The sequence below is a fragment of the Ammospiza caudacuta genome, unplaced genomic scaffold (assembly GCF_027887145.1).
Source record: "Ammospiza caudacuta isolate bAmmCau1 unplaced genomic scaffold, bAmmCau1.pri scaffold_97, whole genome shotgun sequence".
NCBI classification, from domain to species: Eukaryota; Metazoa; Chordata; class Aves; order Passeriformes; family Passerellidae; genus Ammospiza; species Ammospiza caudacuta.
The window spans coordinates 656,422-661,780 of record NW_026683142.1 but is presented as its reverse complement, the minus strand read 5'-3'; positions in this window follow the sequence as shown (position 1 = coordinate 661,780).

Here is a 5,359-nt window from a genome sequence, read left to right as displayed (position 1 = left end):
CTTCCTGCTTTTAAAAATCCTAGCCCTAGGCCGAACCCCAACCCTAAGACGAGAAAGGCAAATCAGCCAGGAATTAGGCATGTCCCCAAGGAAAAAGCTGTGGAGGCAGGCATGTTGTGGTACTTTTGCGCTCTTCTTGGCTAGTCCTTCGCAGCTGCTGTGTTCTTGGAACTCAGGGCTTTCTGGTTAATAGACCCTTCCCCTAGGCGTAACTCAAACCTTAACCCTAGGAAGGAAAATCAGCCTATGGTTCGGGATGGTCTCATGGAAATATCAGTGGTGGCAGCCAAGTTGCGTCACTTTTGCGCTCCCCTTGGGATGCCTTTTGCAGCTGCAGTGTGCCTGGAGCCCAGGGCTTCCTGGTTTTAAAAGTCCTAGGCCTAAGCCTAACAGTAACCCTAGGAAGGTAAATCAGCCGGGTATTAGGGTTCTTCCTAAGGGAAAAGCCGTGAAAGCAGCCATGTTGTGGCACTTCTGCACTCCCTTTGGGATGCCTTTGGCAGATGAAGTAAGCCTGGAACTCAGGGCTTCCTGGTTAAAAAAATGCAAGCCCTAGGCTGAACCCTAACCCTAACCCTAGGCAGATAAATCAGCCTAGGTATAGGGATGGTGCCAAGGAAAAAGCTGTGAAAGCTGCCATGTTGTTGCACTTTTGTACTCCCCTTGGGATGCCTTGAACAGCTGCAGTGTGCCTGGAGCCCAGGGCTTCCTAGTTTTAAAAATCCTAGCCCTAGGCCTAAGCCTAACAGTAACCCTTGGAAGGCAAATCAGCCTGGTGTTAGGCTTCTTGCCAAGGAAAAAGCCGTGAAAGCAGCCATGTTGTGGCACTTTTGCACTCCCTTTTGGATGCCTTTCACAGCTGCAGGGTGCCTGGAACACAGGGCTTCCTGATTTTAAAAATCCTAGCCCTAGGCCGAACCCCAACCCTAAGACGAGAAAGGCAAATCAGCCAGGAATTAGGCATGTCCCCAAGGAAAAAGCTGTGGAGGCAGCCAAGTTGCGTCACTTTTGCGCTCCCCTTGGGATGCCTTTCGCAGCTGCAGTGTGCCTGGAGCCCAGGGCTTCCTGGTTTTAAAAGTCCTAGGCCTAAGCCTAACAGTAACCCTAGGAAGGTAAATCAGCCGGGTATTAGGGTTCTTCCTAAGGGAAAAGCCGTGAAAGCAGCCATGTTGTGGCACTTTTGCACTCCCTTTTGGATGCCTTTCACAGCTCCAGTGTGCCTGGAACTCAGGGCTTCCTGCTTTTAAAAATCCTAGCCCTAGGCCGAACCCCAACCCTAAGACGAGAAAGGCAAATCAGCCAGGAATTAGGCATGTCCCCAAGGAAAAAGCTGTGGAGGCAGGCATGTTGTGGTACTTTTGCGCTCTTCTTGGCTAGTCCTTCGCAGCTGCTGTGTTCTTGGAACTCAGGGCTTTCTGGTTAATAGAACCCTTACCCTAGGCGTAACTCAAACCTTAACCCTAGGAAGGAAAATCAGCCTATGGTTCGGGATGGTCTCATGGAAATATCAGTGGTGGCAGCCAAGTTGCGTCACTTTTGCGCTCCCCTTGGGATGCCTTTTGCAGCTGCAGTGTGCCTGGAGCCCAGGGCTTCCTGGTTTTAAAAGTCCTAGGCCTAAGCCTAACAGTAACCCTAGGAAGGTAAATCAGCCGGGTATTAGGGTTCTTCCTAAGGGAAAAGCCGTGAAAGCAGCCATGTTGTGGCACTTCTGCACTCCCTTTGGGATGCCTTTGGCAGATGAAGTAAGCCTGGAACTCAGGGCTTCCTGGTTAAAGAAATCCAAGCCCTAGGCTGAACCCTAACGCTAACCCTAGGCAGATAAATCAGCCTAGGTATAGGGATGGTGCCAAGGAAAAAGCTGTGAAAGCTGCCATGTTGTTGCACTTTTGTACTCCCCTTGGGATGCCTTGAACAGCTGCAGTGTGCCTGGAGCTAAGGGCTTCCTAGTTTCAAAAATCCTAGCCCTAGGCCTAAGCCTAACAGTAACCCTGGGAAAGTAAATCAGCCTGGTGTTAGGCTTCTTGCCAAGGAAAAAGCCGTGAAAGCAGCCATGTTGTGGCACTTTTGCACTCCCTTTTGGATGCCTTTCACAGCTCCAGTGTGCCTGGAACTCAGGGCTTCCTGCTTTTAAAAATCCTAGCCCTAGGCCGAACCCCAACCCTAAGACGAGAAAGGCAAATCAGCCAGGAATTAGGCATGTCCCCAAGGAAAAAGCTGTGGAGGCAGGCATGTTGTGGTACTTTTGCGCTCTTCTTGGCTAGTCCTTCGCAGCTGCTGTGTTCTTGGAACTCAGGGCTTTCTGGTTAATAGACCCTTACCCTAGGCGTAACTCAAACCTTAACCCTAGGAAGGAAAATCAGCCTATGGTTCGGGATGGTCTCATGGAAATATCAGTGGTGGCAGCCAAGTTGCGTCACTTTTGCGCTCCCCTTGGGATGCCTTTTGCAGCTGCAGTGTGCCTGGAGCCCAGGGCTTCCTGGTTTTAAAAGTCCTAGGCCTAAGCCTAACAGTAACCCTAGGAAGGTAAATCAGCCGGGTATTAGGGTTCTTCCTAAGGGAAAAGCCGTGAAAGCAGCCATGTTGTGGCACTTCTGCACTCCCTTTGGGATGCCTTTGGCAGATGAAGTAAGCCTGGAACTCAGGGCTTCCTGGTAAAAAAAATGCAAGCCCTAGGCTGAACCCTAACCCTAACCCTAGGCAGATAAATCAGCCTAGGTATAGGGATGGTGCCAAGGAAAAAGCTGTGAAAGCTGCCATGTTGTTGCACTTTTGTACTCCCCTTGGGATGCCTTGAACAGCTGCAGTGTGCCTGGAGCCCAGGGCTTCCTAGTTTTAAAAATCCTAGCCCTAGGCCTAAGCCTAACAGTAACCCTTGGAAGGCAAATCAGCCTGGTGTTAGGCTTCTTGCCAAGGAAAAAGCCGTGAAAGCAGCCATGTTGTGGCACTTTTGCACTCCCTTTTGGATGCCTTTCACAGCTGCAGGGTGCCTGGAACTCAGGGCTTCCTGATTTTAAAAATCCTAGCCCTAGGCCGAACCCCAACCCTAAGACGAGAAAGGCAAATCAGCCAGGAATTAGGCATGTCCCCAAGGAAAAAGCTGTGGAGGCAGCCAAGTTGCGTCACTTTTGCGCTCCCCTTGGGATGCCTTTCGCAGCTGCAGTGTGCCTGGAGCCCAGGGCTTCCTGGTTTTAAAAGTCCTAGGCCTAAGCCTAACAGTAACCCTAGGAAGGTAAATCAGCCGGGTATTAGGGTTCTTCCTAAGGGAAAAGCCGTGAAAGCAGCCATGTTGTGGCACTTCTGCACTCCCTTTGGGATGCCTTTGGCAGATGAAGTAAGCCTGGAACTCAGGGCTTCCTGGTTAAAGAAACCCAAGCCCTAGGCTGAAACCTAACTTTATTTCCAGGAAGGAAAATCAGCCTAAGTATAGGGATCGTGCAACCTCTAGAACACGATGGGAGTTGTTTTCTGCGCTGGCACGGTTTTTCATAGCCAGACAGAGTGGAAAAGCTTTCGTCTAAGATGTAGACGAGAAGAGACGCTAAAGAAGAAGGTACAATGCTCTCCGGAGCTAAGAGCCGCTCCCGGGCCTCTTTCGGCAGAAGCCGCTCTAAGGAGAGCACAGTGAGCGGCACAATCGTCTTTGCGCGAAGAAGCCGCTTTTTCGCCTTCGGGAGCCGGAGAGAGTGGCACCTTCGGACAGGTGAAGAAGAAAGCCGTACAACACTGGGATTGTGTGCGCAGCTTGCCATCTGATAGAAAACAGTACATTTGCACTCTTCTGACTTTTCCAATCACATGAACATTCGATTGGAAGCTGTTTTGGACAAGTTTCGTTCCCTTCTTCCATAACACTCGGCACACCTCGGTGCTAGGTCTAGAACACGATAGTAGGTGTTTCAGTGCTGGCAAAGTTTTTCCTCGCCAGACATAGCGGAAATGCTTTTTGCTAAGATGTAGACGAGAAGAGACTCTAAAGACGAAGGTACGATGCTCTCCGGAGCTAAGAGCCGCTCCCGGGCGTCTTTCGGCAGTAGCCGCGCTTAGGAGAGCACAGTGAGCGGCACATTCGTCTTTGCGCGAAGAAGCCGCTTTTTCGCCTCCGGGAGCCGGAGAGAGTGGCACCTTCGGACAGGTGAAGAAGGAAGCTGTACAACACTGGGATTCTGTGCGCAGCTTGCCAACTGACAGGAAATAGTACCTTTGCACTTTCCTGACTTTTCCAATCACATGAACATTCGATTGGAAGCTGTTTTGGACAAGTTTCTTTCCCTTCTTCCGAAACACTCGGCACACCTCCGAGGAACGTCTAGAACACGTTAGGAGATGTTTTCTGTGCTGGCAAAGTTTTTCCTCGACAGACATAGTGGAAAAGCTTTTTGCTAAGCTGTAGACGAGAAGAGACGCTAAAGACGAAGGTACGATGCCCTCCGGAGCTAAGAGCCGCTTCCGGGCCTCTTTCGGCAGTAGCCGCGCTTAGGAGAGCAGAGTGAGCGGCACAATCGTCTTTGCGCGAAGAAGCCGCTTTTTCGCCTCCGGGAGCCGGAGAGAGTGGCACCTTCGGACAGGTGAAGAAGGAAGCTGTACAACACTGGGATTGTGTGCGCAGCTTGCCAACTGATAGGAAATAGTACCTTTGCACTTTCCTGACTTTTCCAATAATATGAACATTCGATTGGAAGCTGTTTTGGACAAGTTTCTTTCCCTTCTTCCGAAACACTCGGCACACCTCCGTGCAACGTCTAGAGCACGATAGGAGGTGTTTTCAGTGCTGGCAAAGTTTTTCCTAGGAAATCATAGTGGAAAAGTTTTCTGCTAAGATGTAGAGGAGAAGAGACGCTAAAGACGAAGGTACGATGCTCTCCTGAGCTAAGCGCCGCTCCCGGGCCTCTTTCGGCAGAAGCCGCGCTATGGAGAGCACAGTGAGCGGCACAATCGTCTTTGCGCGAAGAAGCCACTTCTTCGCCTCGGGCAGCCGGAGAGAGCGGCAGCTTCGGAAAGGTGAAGAATGAAGCTGTACAGCACTGGGATTGTGTGCCCAGCTTGCCAACTTCTCGATCACGATGGGTGATGTTTTCTAAGCTGTCACGGTTTTTCCTAGATAGACATAGTGGAAAAGCTTTCGTCTAAGATGTAGACGAGAAGAGACTGTAAAGACGAAGGTACGATGCTCTCCGGAGCTATGCGCAGCTCTCGGGCGTCGTTCTGCAGAAGCCGCGCTCAGCAGATCACTGTGAGCGGCACAATCGTCTTAGCGCAAAGTAGCGGCTTCTTCTGCTCCAAGAGCCGGACAGAGTGGCAGCTTCGGAAAGGTGAAGAAGGAAGCTGTACAACACTGGGATTTTGTGGGCAGCTCTCCAGC